This window comes from Podarcis vaucheri (genome assembly GCF_965113315.1).
Source record: "Podarcis vaucheri genome assembly, chromosome: 9".
Taxonomy (NCBI): domain Eukaryota; kingdom Metazoa; phylum Chordata; class Lepidosauria; order Squamata; family Lacertidae; genus Podarcis; species Podarcis vaucheri.
Window position 1 is genome coordinate 21,935,472 of NC_138767.1, and position 15,528 is coordinate 21,950,999.

Consider the following 15,528-nt stretch of genomic DNA (forward strand, 5'->3'; position numbering starts at 1 on the left):
GAAGAACTCCCTTCTCTGAACAGAAGGGCTGGAGGAGGTGGTGAAGGAAATCAGAAAGTGAGATAAAAGCTAATAGGTATTGGGCAATAATTTTTTTTTACAACAAACAAGCAAACTGGGAATAGAAAGGAAGGGCATAAGAGCAGAAAAGCATTGCAGAAGTGAATGTAAAAGGACCAAAGAGGAGGTGTGAAAGAAACTGGAGTGCTGGAGGGTTAAGGGCTGAGTGTGAAGGGAGGAGGAAGAAATTATAGGAGATGGGATAAAAAAAACTTTGAGAGGCATGTAGGAATGGGAAGGGAAAAATATAAGAGAGTTCTAGAGGCTCTGGGTCAACCCATTCTGCCTAAAATGAGAGCACTGAGTCACTATAATTCCAGAGCCTTTGCCTGCACTTAGGTGATGGAAAGGAAGAACTATGAAACTCCTTGCTACAGGGAAAATGTTTTGGGAAAGAATTTAGTCATTTCCTTAGATGGTTTAGATACCAGTAGAAAATGCTGCTAGTGACTGCCATCTTACTATGCCACACTCTGCCTCCATCTGCCACCATTTTGGGACTAGCTCTGTCCCTGCACAACCATGTTGTGACTGATGGACCTCAGAACTTTTCAGTCGTCTCAAGTGGGCCCTGCAGGTAAGTAAGTCTGAGAACCCCTGCACTAGTCTGAACTAAACGTGGACAGAAAATTACCCCTCTTTCTACCAGTGTCATTTGTTTCCTGTGAAAGCGAGGGGTGATTTTGGAGACCCGGTCTTCCAGCTAACGGTAGTAGTTCTTAACTTAATAGTCTATGTGAAAGAAAAGAAGAAAAGAAGTTCAAACATTGTATGTGAGCCCTTTGGGGAGATCAAAGTGGCACTGTCTCCACTTACAGCCAACTCAGAAGCAATTCCCATTGAGTTCAATGGGGTTACTCTGAGGTATGTGTAGGATTGTGGCCCCATGTCTCCTCATCACGACAGTATCTTGGCTTGGAAAAATACAACTATATCAAGTCCAAGGTTGGAGAAATCCTGCTTTAATGAGATTAGTCTCCTGGGTATTTTCTGCCTAGGGCAGATAAAATGAGCTCAATAACTCTGGAAGGAGCAGACTGTTGACTCTTCCAGCCCTCTGTGATTGCTTTTCCTGTCCTCTCAGGGTTACTGAGTGGAACAATTAAAAGTGTATTGTACTGGATTGGCCCGGGAGAATGAAGCAGTACAGAGGCCAATTCTTTGGCTGAATTCCTAATACCAATCAGCAACCGATGCCATTAATTTAAGTGAAAACCACGGCCAAATGTGAATATCAAATAGGCTTGAGGTTGGTAGACGAGGTTAGAATGTGAAGATTTGAAGTTAACCGCCGCCACGCCACCCCATTGCCTTCCTGCACATCTTGCAACTCACGAATTTTCTCTAACCTCCAAATCCCTCCCCATTGTCCCTCCAGAAATAAGAGATGTCCCTCAATAACGACCTTTCCTTATCATGACTCCCACCCCATCCTCTTTCCACCCTCTTCTTTACGGCATTCCAGAGGATCCAGAAGCCTTAAATCATAGATTCATATGGCAGATGAATGGCAGATGAAGATGATGGATTTTTCAGAGCTAGCCAACGTAACTGGAAGAGTCCGCGACCAGAAGGAGGAGGAGGAGTATCAAGAAGAGTGGAATAAATTTAATGATTATCTAGTTAAATTTGTTAAGTTAAATTAATTGAAAATAGCTTGCAGATACTTACCGTAATTGGCTTAGGATTTTATTTATGTTAAGTGATGAATTAATATGTTTAATTCCATAAGGTGAAGATTTAAGGATGTTAATGTTTAAGTTAAATTTCATAAGAATTGGGATTTGGAAAACCGTTAAAAGGACATGCAATGAAATTCAACCAAGAGAAAGCGAGGAAGTCACTTAACAAAGTTAATAAGTGTAATTTTCAATAAGGCTATGGTTTATGTTTGTTTGTCTTGTGTGCTTGTTTGTCTGTTTATAATATTGTGAAAACCAATAATTTTTTGGGGGGGAAATCATAGATTCATAGAATTGTAAGTTGGAAGGAGTCCCCGGGTCATCTAGTCCAACACCTTGCAATGCAGAAATTAAAATAGTCTTTCTACTGTAGTTCTCACATTTCCTCCAGACTCAAAAGGACAATACCTTGTGCCTGGTGAAATACAGTAAGCCTCCCAGATAGCACAATACTCTTTATTTATTGCCATTTATATATTACATTTATATCTCACCCCCATTCCTTCAAAGTGGTGTGCAGATACACACACACTTACACACACACACACACACACACACACACACACACACTGTAACTGCTACTCACTTGCTGGTGGCAAAGAGGACTTCTGCAGAGCGGTGCCCCAAAGCTTGGTTAGGCTGAGGCAGTCATTTTCCTGAGGAAAGTAGGTAATATGTTTTAATTAGCTTCTATTTTGTTTTTGCAAAATAGCTTTCAGGCTGGAGGTGCTGCAATTAAGTGAACATGATCATGGGGATGAAATTCATTAAGGGATGTACCCTGTAATTGCCTTTTCCATTTGTCACCATCTGCAGCCCAGAGAGGTGTTTCAGCCCCTTGGTACAGTCGTACCTCGGGTTAAGAACTTAATTTGTTCCGGAGGTCCGTTCTTAACCTGAAACTGTTCTTAACCCGAGGCACCACTTTAGCTAATGGGGCCTCCTGCTGCCACCGCACGATTTCTGTTCTCATCCTGAAGCAAAGTTCTTAACCTGAGGTATTATTTCTGGGTTAGCAGAGCCTGTAACCTGAAGTGTCTGCAACCTGAAGTGTCTGTAACCCGAGGTACCACTGTATCTAGCCCAACTAGATTAGGCTGGAGACAACTTAACCAATCCAATGAACATTAACCACACCAAGCCGCTTCACATTCAGACCTGTGTCCTTTTCCTCTGCCCAAACTAATGCATGACCTGCTTTGCCAAACAACTCACCAACCATGAGTTGAAGCCTACCAAAAACACTTGAAAAGCTTCCTATTTTACAGCCTCGATATGAGGGCAAGGCTTTGTTGGGCTACATGTACAAGTCAAGTGGGCGGAATTTAGCAAGGTGGGCCACAGATCTTGCACGGCAGGTCTGTTCTAACCAATGCACAAACCCTGACAAAAGTTGAGCTAAGATATAATTCAGCCTACTGGTTCATATCTCTTTTTATCAATTTATTTATATTTTTCAATTATATACATTTCAATAGTTTTACAGTCATTTCAACATTTTGAAACTTGACTTCCTTCCTTATATATCCTTCATATTCCAAATTAACTTAACTTATTCATTTACTCATCTACTTTAAATATATACTCTTATAAAACTGCAGGTTATTACAATAATCCTGCTAGTGTTCTTATCTGTTTACAGTTTGTTTGTTAATATTCAATAAACCATTTCCATTCTTTTATAAAATGTTTGCTATCTTGATTTTTCTGGTAAGTTTCGCCATTTCTGCATATTCCACAAGTTTTTGTATCCATTCTTCTTTCATCGGGACTTCATCTTCTTTCCATTTTTGGGCAAATAACATTCTTGCCGCTGTAGTTGCATACATGAATAAATTTCTATACAGTTTCGGTAGTTCCGCCCCTATAATTGCCAAAAGGGAATTACTGGTTCATGTCTCTTATGAAACTGCTTGGAATTCTAAAATAGCTGAGGAGGAGAGAATGTTTTAATGGCGCATTCAACATCAGGAACTATCCTTGAAGGGTTGAGGTCATATGTACGTATATGCATTTCACACACCTCATTATTTAAAACACCTCCTTGGAGGTGGGAGGGGTGGAGTTTACTCAGGACAGATATAATGGTGTGTGGGGATGTGTTTTTGTTTTTTAAAAAACTATCTTCACCCCCCATTGCAGTCCCAGCCAAATTCGGTCCTGAAGTTATTTCTCTGCAAGTGAGCACTGCAAGAACACTGCTGCATGGCACATTCCCTCCAAAACACAACAACCAGCTTTAGCACCCTTCCGAACTGTGGTCACATCTACACTATGCAGTTATAGCACTATTATACCACTTTAACAGTTGCAGAGAATCCTGAGCATTGGAGAGCCAGTGTGGTGTAGTGGTTAAGAGCGGTAGACTCCTAATCTGGGGAACCGGGTTCGCGTCTCCGCTCCTCCACATGCAATACTGGGTGACCTTGGGCCAGTCACACTTCTTTGAAGTCTCTCAGCCCCACTCACCTCACACAGTGCTTGTTGTGGGGGAGGAAGGGAAAGGAGAATGTTAGCCACTTTGAGACTCCCTAGGGTAGTGATAAAGCAGGATATCAAATCCAAACTCTTCTTCTTCGTTTGTTAAGCTTGTAGTTGAAGTCTCACCTCACGGAGCTACAGTCCTCAGGATTCTCTATGACGGTTAAAGTGGTATAATAGAGCTTTAAAACCAGGGCCGGCCCAAGACATTTTGGTGATCTATTTATGCACTGGGCTAGTTAACACAGGGCCTTAGCTGAGTGGTAAAGCATCTATTTTTCACGCAGAAAGTCATAGAATCACAGAGCTGGAAGGTACCACAGTCCAATGCAATGCAGGAAACTTTAGCCCAACATGGGGCTCAAACCCGCGACCCTGAGATTAAGAGTCTCACACTCTACTGACTGAGCTATCCCTCAGCTCCCCTAGATTCTATTCCTGGCATCTCCTGGTGGGGGTCGGGAGAGATAGCAGCCTGAAAGCCTGTATGTGAATGACAATGTATTTGCTGCAGACAAGCTCCTGTAGCCTCAAAACATATGTGACATAGTTTATGCAACAGGTGACGATGTTCCTAGTATGGAGCCAGTGCCACAAGGGACACGGCACCTACGGCTACCCTACTGCGTGTGCCAAGTCACTAGCTGGTGCTCGGGTGAGTAGTTGGAAGCATCACACAATATAGTTTTCCCTTTCGGGACCTCCTCCAGCCCAGATGCTGTTCTGCGAAGACTTTGGCATTGTCCCATGTGTTGCTTCTTGGTCGCTAGGGGGTGGCAGGTAAGAGATCCATTTCCAACCCCCTAATACGAGCTCAGGGTGACATTCAGAAGGTGGCAGGCAGTGTGATGGGCTCAAGGCCAGGGGGCTCCTTAACCCGCTCACTCAGGTTTCCTGGACTTGTTGTGGGGGAGGAAGGGAAAGGAGAATGTTAGCCGCTTTGAGACTCCCTAGGGTAGTGATAAAGCGGGATATCAAATCCAAACTCTTCTTCTTCGTTTGTTAAGCTTGTAGTTGAAGTCTCACCTCACGGAGCTACAGTCCGTGAGGCCCTTGTGGCCTCTTCCAACTCTATGATTCTATGATTCTATGACTGTGAGAAGACGGACCTCCCAGGACGCACTAGGGGGTGGCAAATCGGCAGAAGTGGAAGGAGAGTGAGGGATAAATGTTGGACGATGGTGAGGGAGGAGCAGTGGGACAGTGATGCCTGTTGGCTGGGATGCTGGTTTGTTGGTAAGGTGGCTGCTTAAAGGTAAAGGGACTCCTGACCATTAGGTCCAGTCGTGACCGACTCTGGGGTTGCGGCGCCCATCTCGCTTTATTAGCCGAGGGAGCCGGCGTACAGCTTCCGAGTCATGTGGCCAGCATGACTAAGCCGCTTCTGGCAAACCAGAGCAGCGCATGGAAACGCCGTTTACCTTCCTGCCAGAGCGGTACCTATTTATCTACTTGCACTTTTGACATGCTTTTGAACTGCTAGGTTGGCAGGAGCAGGGACCAAGCAACAGGAGCTCACCCCGTTGCGGGGATTCGAACTGCCGACCTTCTGATCGGCAAGTCCTAGGCTCTGTGGTTTAACCCACAGCGGCCACCAAAAAAGATGGGCCGAGGTCAGGGGGCACGCTTGCAGGTGCTAATTTATTTGTAGCAATGCAAACTTCAAAATAAGGGCTATAATTTAAATAGAAATCTCATCCTGTAAATAGAAATCTCATCCTGGTGCAGAGGACTGCGACCAGGTTATCTACGTGTCTGCTCCATCTGCTACCCAGATTGTTGGCTTATTGTTGCTGGGCAACTTCAAGGTCCCTGCTCTCCCTCCTTATGGTTCTTTATTTTGTTAAAGCGAAATTGGATTAGACAGGTCTTCAATGGAGGGTTGCACTTAAGCAGACCTTTGGGGGTAGGGCCATAGCTCAGTGGTAGAGCACCTGCCTTGAATACAGAAGGTCACGGGTTTGATCCCCAGTGTCTCCAGGTAGAGCTGGAAGAGAAATGTGCTTGAAACTCTGGAGAGCTGCAGCCAGTCAGTGTCAATAATACTGAGCATGGGATCCAACTCCTAAGGACCAAGGTCCATTTGGATCTCTTCTGGGTCCCTCCCTGGTCCCCTGCCACACACTCTTCAGAGCCCTGCCAGTTCCAGACAATGAGTTTGATTCCTGGGAACTCCCTTTCTTTTGTACCTGACATGATGATTTTGGGGCCAGGTGCGCAAAAAGTTGTGTGTCAGAGCAGAAGGTATGAGTTTTGAGCCCCTGCTGGAACCAAACACACGCCTCCTGCTTTTCCACTCCGTGCAGTGAACCACTAGATGCGGCTGCTACCAGTACTTTCTGCGACTTCTCTAGTTGTGTGACCTGGGCTGCATTGCAAAAGGGCCCTTCCCTCTCTAAGTGAGTCTTCTGGACCCTTTGTCTCTGAAGGACTGGGCGTACCTCCTGCCCAGGGAGGGACTGTTTAGGTGCTGTGTTGTGTTGCACAGGCTTTCCTACTTTCCCTCCAAAATTGTGCTCAGGAGCAGCAACAGGGGAATCAAACCTTTACCTGGAGCGATGCCCAAAGACTGGAAGAAGCAGGGCCATTGCTGCCTATGCCACAGGGACCGATAGACTGGGGTGATGCAGGGTGCTGGGTGTTGCATGCTGGTTGTGTGTAGCAATGCAAAGTTGTGCTCTGGAAACGTATCCTCATTGCTGTGAGTTTATTGGCTACACGGGCTGCAATGTGGGTGTTGTTATTCCATGGTGGGCAGTTTGAACAGTTTTCTGAATTATAATAATAATAATGATAATAATAAATTTTATTTATATCCCGCCCTCCCCAGCCGAAGCCGGGCTCAGGGTGGCTAACAACAATCAAATAATCAGTTATCATGTTTTCTCCTCCCTTTCTGTTCTGTGCTGATAGAGAATATGTCAGCCACTTTGCCAGTTGTACACTGCTGACCCCTGCTGAATGCAACCAGCTCAGCAATTCTATGGACAGCCTTCATCATCCTGGTGCACACCCGCTGTTTTGGACTACAATTCCCATCAGCTCCTAGCTGTAGTTCAAAACCCCTGTAGGGCACCAGCTTGGCAAAGCCTGGCGTAAAGGATTGCTGAGGCAGCTGCATTCAGCAATGATAGGTGTCGGATACGCCAAAGAACCGTGAGCTGATTTTGTATTTCCTGGATGCCTTTGGCTGCTCCTCGGGCTAAAGAATAAGTAAAGAAATGGGAAGACAAATTAAAGCAATCGGAAACAGTGCCCTCCGAATCATTGAAAGTGAATTGAGTTTGGCCTTAAGGTTGCAAACAAAGCTGCCGAGATGCATTAAAACATTTGTCAGATGAAAACAGGTGATCTTGTTCAGTGAGGGCCAGCTCAAGTGGAACACTTGGTATTCATAGGATGTTGCCTGGAATGACTGCCACAAGCGCGCGTGCACACACACAAATCCATGTCACAAACATAAAAAGGCTTTGGTGGAGCCTTGAGATGCCGCTCCAAAGCTGCTGATACTTCTAAGCTGCATGACAGCTGTGCAGTTGTAGTGATGCTCCTGGCTGGCCAGCACGGCTGCCAGGGCTTGAGTCAGGCAAAGGTCAGCAACAAAAACAACAAATCACCTGAGGCCAGTGAAGTTAAATCTCTATTCAATGAAACAAACCATAGAACTCCGGCCTAGTGGTTTCAGCAAGTCTTCCAAGGAGGTCTTGCCCCAATAAAGCAGTTGCGAGGACTGAAGGTCCTTCCCACCCCTCTCTAAGGCTCCTTCTCTCCAGGGTTTTTCCCATGCCGCCTCAAGCTGTGCCTGTGCACAACTAATTTCTGTTCTGTTCTTTTCATTTCTCTGTGTGTTCCTGAAGACCGGGGGGGGGGGGGAGGAGCGAAGGGAGCGAAGGGAGCAGGAGGGGGACTCCCTAGATTCTTCACCTCACTTCTCTCCACCCTCTGCTTCAGCCTCCAAATCTGAACTGCACTCTGCCATGGACTGTTCCTGCTCACTAAACCCTGTTGCCTCTCTTGCTGCTGACACCTCCTCCTCCCAGTCTGCTCCTTCTCTCTCTGAGCACTCATCACTGTCCCAGCACCAATCCCCCTGGCTCTGAGCCTTCCTCCCCTGGGGGTTCCCTAGGGCAGTGTTCCCCAACCTTGGGCCTCCAGCTGTTTTGGGACTACAACTCCCATCATCCCTCGCTAGCAAGACCAGTGGTCAAGGATGATGGGAATTGTAGTCCAAAAACAGCTGGAGGCCCAAGGTTGGGGAACACTGCCCTAGGGGATTCCCTGACTAGGGCCTTCCACCACTTCTCTGCAGCCAGCCAGTCCATGACAACAGTTAAGCAAAAAGAATTGTTGGTGGGTGCACACCTTCCATGGCCCTCACGAGATGAACCACATGCTGATTCCTCTTTTATTGAGATCAATAAATTTGCATTTAAATGGTTTGGGGGTTTTTAATTTTTTTTTAAAAATGTTTTTAGTGTAAGTCTCCCAGAGAACATTAGTTTAAAACAGTTGCCATGAATAAATAAATATACATGGGTTTCAAAACTGCTTACCCTTGGCTGGATTATGCCCAAAATAAATAATATACCAGCATGATTTTTTTCTTTTCTTTTTTGCTCACTACAGTGAGAGCAAGATTGGCATACCAAGCCTGCAAGCAAACAAAATAAATACTCCCCTCACCTTCTCTGCAGAGTTAATGCAGAACAATGACTGCCTGTGTCAGAGGTATTCTGAAGTTGCCAGTGGAGCTAATGAACAAAAACATTGACTAAGTGTCCAAAACCTGTCAGTGCCCTGCACTCTGATGACTCTGGGAATTTTTTTAATGATCTACCGAGAAATGCCACACGAATAATACAACAGAATTATTCTTAAGCACAACACTGAGCACTTAACAAACTTCTGGTTCAGCATGTCCAAAGGCAAATACTCTTTTCCTGGGCATGGGTATTGTGGGGCATGAGTACTTCTGGGGAACCAAATCCTATGCCATGACTATGACTAAACTGCTTCTGGCGCAATGGAACACCGTGATGGAAACCAGAGCGCACAGAAACACTGTTTACCTTTCAACCACAGCTGTACCTATTTATCTACTTGCACTGGCATGCTTTCAAACTGCTAGGTTGGCAGGAGCTGGGATCCCTGGGAGCTCATGCCGCCGCAGGGATTCAAACCACCAACCTTCTGATCGGCAAGTCCAAGAGGCTCGGTGGTTTGGACCGCAGCACTACCCATGTATCTTTGTAATCCTGCCCTTTGCTGCTAATCTGCCATGCGGAGGGACTAAATGTGACTATCAGCTTGCAAATTTTTAAAATATATTTTTGCAGTGGAGAAGCATGAGGGGCTCGGGACAATTTATCATGTCCCTGTTGCTGAATCTCACACCTCTCAGCACTTCACAGCACCCAATGATGAATGGGTTGTTTACTACTTTCTGCCTTGGTTTCAAGGGAGACGTGGGGTGGGATCCTGCCAGCATTTCTGGAAGTTTTCTTTTTTTTAAGGCAGCATTTTCTTTAGTTTACAAGAAGAGGTTATGAGAAGATTAAAGGGTAGGTTTAAAGCCTGTCGCTGTCAATTCTTGTTAATTTACAATGCAGACATTTTGCTTGCTTTCTGCATGATATCATTCCACATTCTTGTCCTTGCATCTAGTATTTAAGATTCAGCAGTGTGTTCATAAATTATCTGAAGTTAGGTGTGAATAGTGAAGTGGCTGAATTTTGCAGGTAAATGCAACACTTCCTTTGCTGCTGCTAATGAATGCCCCATGTTGTTGTTGCAGCAGCAATTTGCAATTTTAATATTGCATGTTGTATTTCTGCTTCTTTTGTCAGCTATTTTGACTTTTCATCTGAACTGAACAATGGGGTAAAAGTTTTAAAATGGGACATTTAATAGGACATTGGTTCAATATTAAGTGGTTTAGAAAAGCAAACAAACAAGCAAACAAACAAACACCAAATCATTCCTGTAAGAGCTCCAAAGGATTCTTTCCAAACTGGGAAGGTGCAGCTTAATCCCAGTATGCAAAGGCAGAGAGAAAAAGAGCTAAGCCCAGTGTTCAATATATTTTTGGATTTAATCATTCAAAGAGATATATTTGTTTTGTTAAGTGAAAACAAAACTAATGTTGAATCAGGACTAAGCATCATTTTCGTTGCTACAAGCTATGCAAATAGGACATTTAAAGTTATAAATGGTTCCAACAAACTGAAATGTTATCCCCCCTACAGATACCTGATTATGCAACTTTATTACTTTTGCACTCTTTTTTTAAAAAAATGATGTTAATCTCATCACATTGATTCAGATTAGGGGGGGGGGAGAGAATCTGTAGTTAGCCGACATCAAATATTCTGTTTGCTTAGGGTGAAAAAGAACCTAATAGATGTCATGTGGAGCTCGTAATGGTTTGATACATAAAGGCAAAAAAATGCTGTGATTATCCTACACTGCTGCAATTCCTATCAAATAATTGAGGCATCAGGCATAAGCCTGCATTTTATTAATGTTTGATCAGGACTTGTATATTAAAGAGAGAGCTTAAAGATTTTCAAAAGTTTCATGCCAGGCAGAAGACCAGCAGCTCACAGAACCTTGGTAATGTTTTCCTCCTAGACAAGGGGCCCCTTGATTGATAGCAGAAAACAATTCTCAAAGTCGTAAAAGCTGGAATTACAGACTGAGAGTGAGGACACTGACCCTACATGTTACAGAAGATAAAAAGGGCAGAGACCAAACATAATAAAACCGTTAAACTTGAGCCACAGGACAAAAGGCCAAGGGCACATGGGAAAAGCAACTGGCTGGAGAAGGGGGGAGAGTGTAAAAAGGGGAAGAGGCTTTTTCTCCTATTTTATTTTGAGGCTGTAAACTGTTCCTTCCTTTTACTTTGAGGAAGTTTATCCTTTTAAAAGGCTACCTATGTTATGTATTAAATATATTGTCTTAAATGTAATTATGCAAAGGATTTAAGAAATGCTAGATTTCATATAGTTGTAAGAGTTGTATTTTGAAATTAAGTCAGCCACCAGTCTAGCCCCCCTTGCCAGACAAGAGACGCCATTCAAGCAGCCCTGATATATTAGTTGTCAGACATTTGTTTAGGGGGCTGGATTAAGGGAATATAAGGGGGCTGGATTAAGGGAATATAAGTGCTGGCCATAATGGCAGGAGGCCAGGCCAGAGCTTGGTAACCATATACCACTGTGCCTCTTATTTATTTGTCTGACAAATAAATTATTATTTTAATTTCTCTGTTGCTGCGTTGAATATTTCATTCCAGCTAAGCGTTAACCACAAGCAGGGTGCTACATAATAAGATTAGGAAAAGCAAGTATAACAGTGGTACTGGTTTGGCACTTCTACTTTCAAACATTCCTTTTTAACTCATTGCTTCACAGCTTGGAGGTTTTGCTTTTGTTTTGTTTACCTTCTTCCTTGTATGAGGCATATGTAGTATCTACTATTACAGGGTGTGTGTGTATGTGGGGTGTGTGTGTGTGTCAGTCTGGATGATACCCATAGGTCCCTTCCAAATCTATGATTCTGTGCATGTGAGGTTAGAAACTATGAGAAGAAACCAGCCCAAGCAGTTCCCTTGTTAAGGTAATGGCCTTGGCTGGCCCGTTAAGTAGTGCCATGTAGATGCCCAAAGAGAGTGTCATGGAGACAAATAAGTGGACCTTTCTCCACATCATCTCCTGGGTGCCAAGACATCCTAAGATGGGAAACAATAGGCCAAGAGAGAGGGAGAGAGAATTTGTGTGTTTTGACTGATGCAAGAAGCTGGGGACACAGAGGCATGTCTTGCTCTGTGCTGAACCCAAGAGGTGTAGTTTGGGGCTCCCAGGAAACCAAACGAGGAGGGCAAGAGCTGTTTGTGTGCTAATCCTGTGAATCCCTCCATTTTACACTCAGGTTGTATGCAGTGCTTTTTTTCTGGGGGGATGCAGGGGTATGCATACCCCTAAACATTTTGTGAATCTAAGTTTGGCCTCATTGAGGGGCAGTATTTCAATATGAGTAGGAAAATGAGAGTACCCCTAAACATTTTTTTTAAAAGCACTGGTTGTATGTATGTGTAAATAAAACCTTATATCCTAAAGACACCACAGTCTCCATTGGCCTTCACTGGAAGCCAAATCATGGGTAAGTGCAGACACCCCTGGAGTCTCTTGCACTCCACAGTATGTGGTCTAGTCTGTGTCATCATCAGCCATTACTTTGATGTCCAACCTTGATGTCACCCACCATCAAGGGAAGATGCCTCAAAAGTGCTTAATGTCTTGTGAACAACAAGAACAACAACAAGAGCACAGCATTCTGAATACCCAAAGCAAACAAGCTAAAAGCGTTCAGGAACAAGCTAAAATTGCACTGATGGAGCCAGATGTCATGTCAACTCTGCAACTGCTTTTCCTTTGAGAAGCAACCTCAGCATGGGTTACTTGAAGTGGAGGGAGTGCTGAACCCTTTTCCTTGGTATCCTGACCTCCCCTGAACTTCTTTCCACCAGCATACTTCAGAATACCATGTGGAGAAAATGAGCTTGTGGGGCGGGGGGGGGGGTTCAGGGGTAAAAACAAAAAAGCAGGTTGGTAAGGAAAAGATGAAGCACCCTTTGTCAGGAGCTTGTCCTACACTTGAGTAGGACCCTGGCAGAGACACATGCCCGACTGGCATGTTCCCTCCCTCCTGGGGATAGACAACAATCCTATGACTGCAGTCACGGAGCAGCAATTCTAACACCCTACTCCCTCAAAATTGCCCTCTGAAGGATGCTTTGCAAGGGAGAAAAACTACATACAGATCTAATTTTATTCAGCCCTGTTAAAGGGTTTTGTTTCAGCCCTTTTACAGGCACTTATATCTGCTTTTGACTTTGATTACTAAAGCTGTGTACACACTATACCTTTGGAGCATATCATTTCCTTCAGAGCAGAGAATTCCAGGCACTGTGGTTTAAGAGCTGCTGGGAATTGTTCTCTCTGTGAGGAGTAAACTACAGTGCTCATAGTCCAGAGGGAATGGCTTTCTGTCTCATGTTGCTGGAATCCAGTGTGATAAACCACAGAATAACTTTAAGGATGGGGAAAAGACAACTGTATAGGAAAAGGGAATAAAGTAAATCAACTTATAAATAAGGTTCAAGCTTCTTCCATGCACAGAAAAGTGTGGGATAGAATTTGATTCATTGCTGCCTAACTATAAAGATGAATGCAACCTCTGAAACTTTGACTGCACAAGAGCCTGTCAGAAATGGTTGAAGCAACAACCCTTCTGTTCCCCAATTAATCCTCGAGTTGTGCTTTTCACATCTGCATCTTCTTGCAAGTGTGCAGCCTTTTAAGTTTCACTGAATTCTTCTTCTGGGGAAGATTGTGCTCTAGGAAAACAAAATAAATGACACCATCAATGGGGAGTTGGGTCGGTTGATTTCAGTTGGAGAAGGGCTGCCTCGTTGGTGGGAAAGTCGCTTCTGCAAGTAAACATCTTTTGAAAACCAAAATAAGCATGAGGGGGATGTATTAAGAGTCTTAAGAATCCAAGTGCTTATTTTGGAAAGGACTAGATGTGAGGGTGTTCTACACAGAAAAAATGTTCAAGCATGTCTCAGCAAACAGGAAGCTCTTCGTTCAGATCTCTGTGTACCCTGAGATGTGTACTCCTTATTCCAGGCCTAGGAAGCTTGTTTAGCCCAAAGTGCTTAAGAGCAAACTTAAGAACAAGCCTTGCCTATCAAGGAAACTTCCATGCAACGTAAAAGCTCAAAAGATACTTGTTACTCAGGCCCCAACCACCCTCGCTCCATGTTAATGTTTCCAGTGTACTGATGACCCTCACCTTGCAATATCACTCCTACAAGTATGCAGTTCTTCCCAGAGTTGCTTTCAGAACAGTGTAATTCCATTAGAAGGTGGAGGACCTTGAGCAGTGAAGACTGGGCCATTACAGCAAATGGAGCACTGCTCCACCAACCTCGGTCTTGATTCCTCCAAAACCACCTGTGCTTTCTTCATAGAATCATAGCATCAGAGAACTGTAGAGTTGGAAGGGACCCCAAGGTTAATCTAGTCCAACCCCCTGCAATGCAGGAATCTCAGCTAAAGCATCCAGGACAGATGGCCATCTATCCTCAGCTTAAAAACCTCTAATGAAACAGAGTCCACAACCTCCCGAAGGAGACCATTACATTGTTGAACAGCTCTTACTGTCTGTCAGTCCTTACTTACAACCAATCCAGAGGCTGGTTCTGGCTGTGTGCTTCCTTCTCCTTAGGCTCAGCATTGCTCTTGTTAATAGGAACAAAGCTAAAACTAGTTACAGATAGGTAGCCGTGTTGGTCTGCCATAGTCAAAATAAAAAAATTCCTTCCAGGAATAATGAGATAAGAATCCAATGTCTTTGTTCAGACCAGGTCTCTCCATGGTTTTAAGTTTGGTAATGAGTTGCAATTCAGCAGCTTCTCTTTCCAGTCTATTTCTGAAATTCCTTTGTAGTAAAACAGCTACTTTGAGATCTTGTATAGAATGTCCTGGGAGATTGAAGTGTTCTCCTACTGGTTTCTCTGTTTTGTGATTCTTGATGTCAGATTTATGTCCGTTTATTCTTTGGCGTAGGGACGCGGGTGGCGCTGTGGGCTAAAGCCTCAGCGCCTAGGGCTTACTGATCGAAAGGTCGGCGGTTCGAATCCCCGCGGCGGGGTGCGCTCCCGCTGCTCGGTCCCAGCGCCTGCCAACCTAGCAGTTCGAAAGCACCCCCGGGGGCAAGTAGATAAATAGGTACCGCTTACCAGCGGGAAGGTAAACGGCGTTCCGTGTGCGGCTCTGGCTCGCCAGAGCAGCATTGTCACGCTGGCCACGTGACCCGGAAGTGTCTCCGGACAGCGCTGGCCCCCGGCCAATAGATGTGAGATGGGCGCACAAACCCCAGAGTCTGGCAAGACTGGCCCGTTCGGGCAGGGGTACCTTTACCTTTACCTTTTATTCTTTGGCGTAAGGTTTGACCTGTTTGTCCAATATAGAGAGCTGAAGGACACTGTTGGCATTTGATGGCATATACAATGTTAGACGATGAGCAATTAAATAGTCCCGAGATGGTATGTGTGATGTTGTTGGGGCCAGTAATGGTGTTGTCTGGGTGTATGTGGCAGCAAACTTAAAACCATGGAGAGACCTGGTCTGAACAAAGACATTGGATTCTTATCTCATTATACATGACTAAGCCATTTTTCACCTTCTCACCCCTTGCCTTTTCCTGTAAGACCTATTGCAGTCGTTAAGAGTCGTCA